Here is an 11,345-nt window from a genome sequence, read left to right as displayed (position 1 = left end):
TTGTGATTTTCCATTTGTCTTGTAAATGGCAGGAAGGAGGGGAATTACAGTAGTTGCCCCCAGCAGATGCATGTGTAATGGGAGGGCCCTCACCTTTTTCAACAGGAGGTGCGCTGGTCAATAAAGATAGGTTCTCATTTATTTATTTATTTATTTTTATTTCAGGTGCTTATATAGCGCTGTCAATTTATGCAGCGCTTTACATATACATTGCACATTCACATCAGTCCCTGCCCTCAAGGAGCTTACAATTTAAGGTCCTTAACTCACATACAAACACAGTAGGGCCAATTTTGTCTTTGGAGTTAACAAATTAACATTAACAAATCCTTGCAAAATCTCAAGTACAGGGTTATAAATATCCACAAAATTTTATATTACACACTTGCATCCTTGTAGAAGAGTGAAACGGTTTTGGATCAGACCAATCGTCTGGTGAGTATCTGCCCCCTTCCTGATTTGGCCTATATAATCTGGTGCATGCATGAGAATAACCACACTGAAAACGTGTTCAGGTAAAATATACTTCCTTTATTGCTACTGGGTACGTGGGGTTATATAGGCGAGCGGCTAGTGTCGTGGGCAAGTATGTCATAGGCATAGCGTTATCCGATTGCTTGTAGCTTCTGATTGGTCATGTCCATATAAGGTAAACTTCCTCCAGGATCTAGGCGCCATCATCTTGGGTGTAGTCCTGGATGGAGGCGCCATCTTAGTTACACAAGCTTCACTCGATGGGAGGGGGAGCTGCTAGCGGTTTGAGTAAGGAATAAAAAAGCATATTTACATGTACAAAAATAGACATAAAAAAATAAACCTTTTACCTAATCCATCACAAAACAGACTTCAAGACATACACAAGTGAATATTCATAGGGGTCAGAGCACTGGTATGGCAATAAAGATAGTTTCTCATTAAAAAATCCTTGCAAAATCTCAAGGACAGGGTTATGAATCTCCACAAAAGGTCATAATACACACTGGCATCCTTGTAGAAGAGTGAAACAAACTTCAAGACATACACAAGTGAATGAGCATAAGGGGTCGGAGCACTGGTATGTACTATTCATTGGTTACAGACTTGCTTAGGAGGATTTTTAGAACTTATACTTTAACTGGGTTTCCTCCAGGTACTCCAGTTTCCTTCCACACTCCAAAGACATGCTGGTAGGTTAATTGTCTCCTGTCTAAATTGAAATTTGTCTTACACAATTCAGTGGGAGCTTTTCCTGCTCTGTTCCTCTGTGGGCTCTGAACAGGGGAGGGCTGGGCCAGGGGGCAGGGGGGCAATTGCCCCCCCCCCCCCCCCCCGGGCTGCTCTGATGCCCCATAAAAAGGCTGCACTGCTTCTGCCACAGACATGCCTAAAGGATTCCTGGTGAAGGGAAGTAAAAAGTCCCTGCCGCTGACCTACTGACCTACAAGGACAGGGCGCAGGCCCCCCCCCCCCCCCAGCATGGATGGTGTAAACTGTGTCTGAGCAGAGGCCAGTTCCATGTCCCACTGGAGACTCTCATCCCTCAGCCAGTCTCCGCTGGCCAGGTCGGGAACCCAGATTTGGCTGGTGACTATAGAGCATGGAATGGGGGTCAGTAGGAGGCCGGGAAGAGGGAGAGTGGGAGGGGGGGCTGAGTCGCTGCACCATGGGCCTTTGGTTTGTACTTGCCCCCTGGGCCGAAAGTTGCCTGTCAGCCCCTGGCTCTGAAGTCAATCAATATGATATAGGGGGGGGGGCATAGACCTCTATTATTGAGAGGATTCTTCTACTGGACTGCTTATTCCAATTGCAATGTAAATAGGTGAAATAGGTCATTGGTTCAGTGATTTCAGCAGTGGTTCTGGTGTGGAATAAGTACCCCACTTTAAAATTAGGTCAGCATTCTTATTGTCTGCAAAGCCTTCTCCAGATATGGGCTCTACATCTGGTCCTCCTAATGATGTACAAATCTGGAAAGTGGCCTTACCCACTAATCTCTCTGGCTTCTACTTCACTATCAGCCAGATAGCCGGCATTCCAAGCTTAAAGGGCAGCAGAGACTGAATGCCAAACATCCAGAGATTCACCGACAGCCCCTAACTGAGGCACAGACAGTATAGGAAAAGTATTGAGTAGAGCTGAACGGAGGGAATTCAGATAAATTAAATCGCTTTAAAGTGTTGCCAACGAGAAGAGTCTTAATCTCGTTAATTGAGGTTTTTATATAGTTACATAGTTAGTCTGGTTGAAAAAAGACAAATGTCTATCTAGTTCAACTAAAACTTTTTAGGAAAAAGCAAAATTTAAATAAAAAAAATATTTATATTCATGCTTTATATTCATGCTTTTGGATGTCTCTATTCTTTTGTGGGGTTATAGACTTTAAAAATGATACAAAAAAATAAAAAAAATTGTGGCCCATTTACTAATGCTTGAAGTCAGTGGCGTAACTAAAACCTTCAGGGCCCCGATGCAAGAAACCATGAAGGGCCCCCCCGGACACCTGGCTGGGGCCCTTCCCTTCAAGCCTGGGGCTCTTCCCACTGATCCTGGGGCCCTTTACTTTCGTTGCGTGACCCTTTCACAAGTTCTGTAGTGGGCCCCCTTCCTGCCATCTTGGGGCCTCCCCACAGTGGTGGAATGCCAGGGCCCGGTTGCAAGTGTGACCTTTGCAACCCTGGAAGTTCACCCACTGGTGTCAGTAGTTTTTATTTTTTGGTATTTTAATTGTATTATTTTTTATCATTTTATTTTATTTTTTTACAATGTCACTGACTATGACTCTGTCCATTCAGAAAAGGAAGGAGCTGGTAAATTACATATTTACCGACCCCTTCCTGGTTCTCTATTGTGACACATCCCCTACACCAGCCAGCAGGAGAGGGGAGGGAGCACAGTGTGTGTGTGTGTGTGGGGGGGGGGGGCAGGGGGGCACACAGGGGCCCAGAGACAGCAGAACACAAGTGAACTGTATAGGAGGAGTGTCGGGGGCAGCATACAGAGGAACCAATCTCCTCAATTTTCCTCCTGCAGCTACAGCAGGAAAAAGGAGGACAGTGATTTCTCTACATGCTGCCCCTGCCGCCCCTCCTATCCAGGTGTACAGGGGAGCCGCGCAGCCCCCCTGGAGCATGGGGACCGGTTGCAATTGCAACCCCTGTAGTTACTCCCCTGCTTGAAGCTCCAAATTACTAAACATCCAAAATCCCAAGGTTTTCATTTAGTTCAATCTTATTTTATTGAAAGAAAAAGGTTTTACATAGTTAGGGGAGAAGCATGGGGGTATGAAACAAATAAATTGTTCAGGTATGACATATGGTAAACTGTGAGTAAATGCATACAACAATCAATATCAATAAGTGCAAATAAGGGACCCAACCCGCCAGGTCCAGCAGATCCTGGCAGCAGCACAAGGTCAAGAAAACAGCAACTTGGGGTGTCAGGTGGTAACATAATCAAGAGAGAAGTCAAGGAGAGGCCAACACCAGTATAAACACTTTCATGGCTGGCGGCACTTAAGAAGATTGTGGGAAGTGTGGTAGGCTTTGATAAATTAGGCATTGATAAATATCCCGGCTTTCCATTGAGGAGCGCCTAAAAACAACAAATAAGCAAAGGAGGATTGCCTTATGGTGTCAATGGTACAGCCAGAGAGGGGAATAAAGGTAAGAGGATGGGATAAAGCAGGAGAATGTAAAGAGGTATGCCAAGGGGGCAAAGAAGGCGGAGGAAATCAGGATGGGCCGCCCACGACCCACTACTGCCCCCCACCACCAGGTAGCACAGACGTCTCGAGCCAGGACTGAAAGGCGTCCGAACACCGAAACATGTCCCAGGACCTCCAAGCAGCAGAGAATCGGTCCTCCCTGCCCCCCTCTCGCGCCAACAGGTTTTCCATGTCTCTAAGCCGGTCCAGTTCCAGAGCCCACTCAAGTTTAGAGGGTACATGCTTGGACCTCCAGTGTCTGGGTATCACCGTCCGAACAGCCGCCAAGAAAAACCTCAAAACGTCTCTCTTGATCGACCGGAAGGAGCCGGGTAACAAAGACAACAGGGCCAGTTCCGGTGTCGCAGGAACATTTGTTGCCTGGAGCCTGCAATACAGAGCTATAATTCCAGTCCATAATGCATGGATCTGGGGACATTCCCACCAGATGTGAATAAGCGTTCCCCTAGAGGACATGCACCGCCAACATTGGTCCGACTGGAGTGGGTCAATGCAGGCGATTGAGGAAGGGCACTTGTACCATCTGCTCAAGAGTTTGAACCCCTTCTCCTGAACTTGGGTAGCAGGAGACAGCGAGTGGGTCATCGCAAAACATTTGTGCCAGTCGGTAGATGAAAGTGTTCGGCCCAGGTCCCTGTCCCAGACAGCAGTATATGTCGGCAGGTCAGGGCGGAGGGCACGCAATAACAAGGAATATAAGAGAGACACCGTGTGCGTGGGGGGAACATCCTGGAGCAGGATAGAGTCCAACTCCGAAGGGTCTCCCCTAACATCAGTCAACGAGGGTAGAGTTTGTATATAGGAGAGGGCCTGGCGGCGCTGCAGCCAGTTCACAAGATCACCACTGGGGGTGGCGGATGCAGGAGACATCAACAGGGACGGGTCAGCTCGGAGAATTTGGGATGCCCGTCGATGGTCCGTCGCGCTCCAGGAGCCAAATCTGGAACACGAGGCCGCCGGAGGGAAAGCTGGGGATCCAAAGAAGGGCGTCATGGGGCCCTGAGGACTTGACAGACGTCCCGATTTATTCAGGCAATCCCAGACCCGTAAGGTCTGACGCGTTAAAGCGCCGAAAGAAGAAGTGTGGCCACGGAGATGTACCGGGGGCCAGGGGAGCGCCCTGAGATCGAAGGGGGTCAGAAGATGTTCAAGTTGCACCCACAGTTTAGTTGGGGCATTGTGAAACCAATCCACTAAGCGCGTCAAGGTCGCCGCTCGGTGGTAGAGAGCGAAGTCTGGGATACCAGTGCCCCCTCTAGACTTTGGAAGGGTGAGAGTCGCATATTTTAAGCGGGGTCGGTTATGCAGCCATACAAATCTCGAGAGTGCTTTGCGTAGCTTGTCAAAGAAGGAGGCAGGTATGTGGATAGGAAGCGCTTGAAAGAGGTATAAAAAACAAGGTAGAACGTCCATTTTCAGAACATTGATCCTCCCAAACCAGGACAAGCGTTTCGTGGAGTAGGTAGATAGGTCAGATAGGCCGGGACTCGGGAGGATGGAGACGCGGGAAGCTGGAAGCCGGGGACTGAAGACAGAGTGCCGTGACCGTCCGTGAGGGCTGGGTGGAGCAAGAGGATGATGCCGTGAGGAGGACCGTAGCAGAGTCCAGAGACCCGTAGGCAGGCATCCGCCCACAACAGACAGCGTGCGGCACCCTCCCCCCTCAGACCCGGAAGGGAGTACACGTGGTGACACACCGCGCGCCAGAGAGCAGCCGTTCCAAAGGAGCCGAGCCTAGACCGGAGTGGAGCCTCCTTTTCCCCAGAGCGGAGTGGAGAGTCTTGGAACGACCAGGCTGTACGTTGGAGGTCGTGCAGAGACGGTGGGACCGGCCTTGGTGAGTCCCGAGACTATTACAACTTGAGCTGTATGTTTGGCCGTGCCACACGAGTACATTCACAAACGGAGGAGGTTCAGGAAAGGGGGGGGTTGGAAGATATAACATCCCATTAAGAAATATGAGGGATAAAGGATACGGACGCTGGTAAATGTCTGCTCTCCCCCCCCCATTTCCTATGCAGACTAGTGAACTGTACAATATAAAGAGACCAGGCCGGTCCACAGATATCTCCGCTTACTTTTTAAGGGGAGCACGTTGTGAAAGAGTGGAGGAACAGTATAGGATGGCTCCAACAAAGGCTGGAACAGCAGGGAACACAGGATCAAAGAAAGACAGTAAAAATAATAACAGCAGTAAGGAATTACAGGCTCAGAACATTGCGGACACAGCTGAGCAGATGGCGGTGGCGGGAAAGGAACAGTCAACGGCACAATCCCCCCCTCCCCAAAATTTATCAATACAGTCTCCTGAATGGAAAGAGTTAATATCTCTTATGCCTACGAAACAAGATCTAACTGCAATGGCTGCCTCGATAGTCAGCTCATTAACCAGCGAAATCAACTCTTTAAGGGGTCAGATACAGAAAATGGATGGAAGGATAGAGGGGGTGGAAAAAGACCAGGCCCAGATGGCAGAGAGAGTGGAGAGCATAGAGTCTTCGCAGAGATCATTTGCCAAACAGCTAATCATGATACAGCTGCAACAAGATGATGGAGAAAATAGGCATCGGCGGAATAACATACGCCTAAGAGGGCTACCTGAGACAGTGGAGGGACCCAACCTATCTGCCAAAATGACCGAGATTTTTAATAGCCTTCTGGACAGACCCCAGTTGGAGGCAATTGAGATGGACAGGGTCCACAGAGTAAGGGCTCCAAGGAGCATGGGCGAGGGATACCCACGAGATGTCCTGGCTAGGGTACATTTTTACGCCCTAAAAGAAAAAATAATGAGGAAGGCATGGGATAGGGGCCCCTTTGAGTTTGAAGGGGCAACGATCCGGCTCTTACCAGATCTATCAAGCAACACCCTAAGAATGCGAGCAGCAGTGAAACCCCTACTGGAGGAAATTCGGAAGGCAGGGGCCATCTATCACTGGGGTCACCCATTTCATCTAAAAGTCAAGAAAGGGGAACTGACCTTTACACTGCGCTGGCCTGATCAACTGCCAGGACTTTTTGCCTTCCTAGAGATTCAGCCGATCAGGGTCACTGACTGGCTGGGCCCCTCAGCTTTTAAGTAGAACCCAGGAATATCAATACAAGAATAAAGCTATTATTAATATAAGTCATATATGATTAATCTGGGATTGACTTGGGGTCACGGTCGGGGGAGGATGCGGGTCCAGGGGTAATTGGGGAGCCATGATTATTCTGGATTAATTGGTATTCAAGGGCAGTAATTTGCGGTGTTCTCTTTCCTTTATATTTGTGTTCTCTCTTTATCCCCCTCGGTGTCCTGCTGGTCTAGTGCTTTGGTTCCTCTCTTGGGTCTAAAACTCTCTGGGCATGGTCTTCGAAAGTAGGAGCCCTATGAGTTTGGAAACGAGCAGATGAGTGATTAGAAAAGGTAGAGTAATTCCAATAGGAGGCACAGAGCAGGTCAGAGGGGGCACATACGTGATATGGTGGAGGGGGAGGGGGTCGAGGGAGGAGGATCACCAATACTAGGTAGCTAGGGGGGCTCAGGAGTTAAATAATGTGTTTGGTAATTACAAAAGAAAAGGGATCCTGATACAGCGGGTGGATACAGGAATGTATAGGTAGGGGGGAATATATACGGGAACCCCAATCCTCCCTAGAGATAGCAACACAGGGGCGGATGCCTAGGGTACATGGACCTGCAGAGGTCGGTGTGTTTATTTCTTTCATTTTTCTTTTTCTTTTTGTTTTTTTCTTTATATCCTAAACTGGAGGAAATGAATGCACCTACAGGCTTATGTTAATTTGTCAACTCATTAGGAGATACAGATATTGTGGGTTGTGTTAGATTTGCTCCTGTTCACGGTATGAATCCTCGGATTTGCCCACCCAAATAGGTTGCGTCTAGTTACGCAGGGTCGAGAGTCGACCAATAGGATCACGCTCCACTGGCACTTCTTTGGGGGGGGGGGGTGGAAAAGGGGGGGGTTGTTCTGTCTTTTTTTTTTTTTCTCTTTTTTTTTTTCTTTTTTTTTTTTTTCTTTTTTCTTTTTTTTCTTTCTCTCTCTGTCCCTTTTTTTTACTCGGTCTCCCCCTGTCTCTATTAGGTCTGAGTAGGTCTAGGGGGCTTTCTGTACAGAGGGATCAGTTTATCGACTTTGGATAAATCCTAGGCCTAGTAAGCCCTAAAGCCATTGGCACTTGGAGGGGACAAAGGGAGGAAGACAGCTGAGTAAGAAAATTCAGAAGTAAAGTAGTAAATTGGTTAGAATCATTTGAGACAGGAAAAATGCAGGAAGTGAAAATTATGTCATTAAACGTTAGAGGGTTGTCTACACCTGAAAAAAGAATACGCTTCCTGGCAGACATGAGACGAAACCATGGGCAGATAGTTTTCTGCCAGGAGACGTATTTTAAAAAAGAATCTATCCCAAAATTACAAAATAAGGATTTCCCATGGTCTTATCACGCCCCCACCCCTATTCCTAAATCAAAAGGGGTTAGCATATTGGTGGCCAAAGAGGTTCCATGGACATTTTTAGAAACTTGTATTGATCCACAAGGAAGATACTTGATGGTAAAGGGTAAGATAGGTGAAAGGCTGATTACTATGATTAATGTGTACTTCCCTAACCAGAATCAGATTTCATTCTTAACACTGGTGGCACCAATAATGTTAAACTTTCAAGAAGGGCTGGTAATCATGGGGGGGGATTTTAATTACGCTGCAGAGCCACTCTTAGATACATCACAAGGTACATCACATCTCTCATATGCCCGACTTAAAAAACTTAGTAAGGAAATCACACTCCTCAACCTAGTCGATCCCTGGCGCATTATGCATCCAAGTGAAAAAGATTTTACCTACTATTCGTCAGTACATAATAGGTACTCTAGAATAGATCGCATCCTAATTTCAAGGGGCGATCTGTCTAGAGTAGTGGCCTCACAGATTGGCTCTTTCTCCATGTCGGATCACTCCCCCATCCACATTATAATTAACTTTGAGGCAGGTCCAGTAAAGCCACCATCATGGAGACTGAATGAATCACTGGTGCAAGGAATAGAGACAAGAGCAGAGTTAGAGGCAGAACTGACAAAATATTTCCAGGAAAATAAAACACCAGAAGTTACTCCGTCGAACATATGGGAGGCCCACAAATGCGTCATTAGGGGAGTGTTGATTAGAATGGGAGCAAAACGTAAACGAGAAAGGGAGGAGAAGATCTCAGAGCTGCTAGCGCAGATAGAAGAATTAAGCGCCACTCATAAAAGATCGATGGCGATGGAACATCTAGTGCCCCTGACTGCGGCCAGGGAAAAACTCAACGAGTTACTTTATGAAAAAGCCATGAGAGTACTGGTGTCACAAAAAAGACATTACTACGAATATTCGGATAAACCAGGAACTATGTTAGCCAGAGCCCTAAGGGGGCCCCAGAAACGGACGGTAATTGCACAACTTCAAACAGGCGGGGGACAAATGAAATATGGATCATCAGAGATTGCCGAAGAATTTAGCAAATTCTACCAGAAGTTATATGACATCGCCTCATCGGAATCAGTTGATAGGGGGGGTGCTGGCTTCGATGAGGCGATCAATTATATCAAAAAGACAGATATGCCATCGCTGGATGCAGAACAGGCATTGGCATTAGAAGGAAAGATAACAGAAGAGGAACTAAAAACAGCCATCTCTCAGTTAAAACCACACAAGGCCCCAGGTCCAGATGGACTATCACTGTTATACTATCAGCAATTTTTTTCAAATTTAAAGACCCCCCTTTTGGAACATCTAAATTACATCGGGGAGGGAGGGGTCATGCCGACAGATTCTCTGAGAGCTTACATCACATTGATCCAGAAAGAAGGGAAGGACCCCGCGGTGTGCGGGAGTTACCGCCCAATCTCATTATTAAATTTAGACACCAAGTTGTTTTCTAAAATATTGGCAAATCGACTCCTGCCATATATACCACAATTAATACATCTCGACCAGGTCGGCTTTGTCCCTACAAGAGAAGCAAGGGATAACTCTATTCGAACAATAGATTTGATATATAATGTGCGTTTGCGGAGAATCCCGATGATGCTGCTATCAGTTGATGCGGAAAAGGCGTTTGACAGGGTGGCATGGAATTTTATCCGGGCCACCCTGTCACACTTAGGCCTAGGGGAATGGATGATGACGTGTATCCTATCATTGTACTCCGGTCCTACGGCGGCAGTAAGGGCAAATGGTTGGTGCTCAAGTTTTTTCAAGATAAAAAATGGCACTAGACAAGGCTGCCCCCTATCGCCGTTGATTTTTGTCTTGGCGTTAGAACCTTTACTGTGCAAAATCCGTCAAAGTGCAGAAATAGAGGGCGTACAAGTGGGTAGAGGTCAACATAAAGTGGCAGCCTACGCAGATGACCTGCTTTTTTATGTTACAAACCCTGACAGAACAATACCATCAATCCTAAAGGCTATCAGAGAGTATGGGGAAGTATCGTACTTCAAAATAAATGTGTCGAAGTCAGAGGCATTGAATGTGTCTATATTAGGGACTAGATGGAACCATATGAGATCTTCCTTTCCCTTTCAGTGGAATAAGAAATCGGTGGTGTATCTGGGGATTCACATTACAGCAGATCCGAAGGACTTGTTTGAGGCAAATTTCATTCCACTCTTAAAATCTATTAAAGCAGATCTACAAAGATGGCAGACACTATTTTTGTCATGGTTTGGGAGATGCAGCGCAGTGAAAATGAACGTATTACCTAGGTTACTGTATGCTATCCAGGCTGTTCCGATAGCAATCCCGATGACATATTTTGTACAGGCAAGGGCAGTGTTCAGAAATTTTGTGTGGGCCAGAAAATCCCCGCGAATAGGGATGCAGATCTTAACCCTCCCGAAGGTGAGAGGAGGAGTAGGGTTACCGGATCTGTTGCGGTATTATAGAGCAGCGCACCTGACGCGAGTGATGGAATGGCACGGCAGTGGGACCTTTAAACAGTGGGTGCAATTGGAAAGGGAGGCCATGAATACAACAGTGGCCTTAGCCCCATGGACTCCGATATTAAAAAATGATAAAATACATTTACATCCGACGATAGGGGCGACGGTAAGCGAAGCAATTAAAGCACAAAAAAATAGCTCGGTAGCACCAACAATATCACCAATGACCCCCTTAGGGGATAACATAAACTTTCCCCCTGGTAGAACGAATGCTAAAATTATAGGTTTAATTAATGGGGGTAGAGGACGATTGTGTGACATATGGACCCACAGGGAACCACCTACGATGACAGAAATGCTAGCATGGCCCGAAGTAAATTTAGATGCATTCAGTGCCTACCAGGTTAGACATTATTTAAAACAAATGCAGAAGACAGGCTATATCCCACGCCCCCTAACGCCATTTGAGACTTTATGTAGAGCAGAGGAGAGAATACCACATGCACTATCACATATATATGCACTTCTGGGGACATCGCGTGATTCGGAACCACTTAAATTCCTGCAAAAATGGGAAGGAGAATTAGGTACCTCCTTTAATCAGCGACAAATAAATAAAATCTTGAGACTGACTCATAAGGTATCCATAGCTAGTAGATATCAAGAAATCAGTTATAAGGTGTTAGCTAGATGGTACCGTGTTCCAGCAACACTACAC

This window comes from Pelophylax lessonae, assembly GCF_965119305.1.
Source record: "Pelophylax lessonae genome assembly, chromosome: 7".
NCBI classification, from domain to species: domain Eukaryota; kingdom Metazoa; phylum Chordata; class Amphibia; order Anura; family Ranidae; genus Pelophylax; species Pelophylax lessonae.
This window is presented reverse-complemented; position numbering follows the sequence as displayed.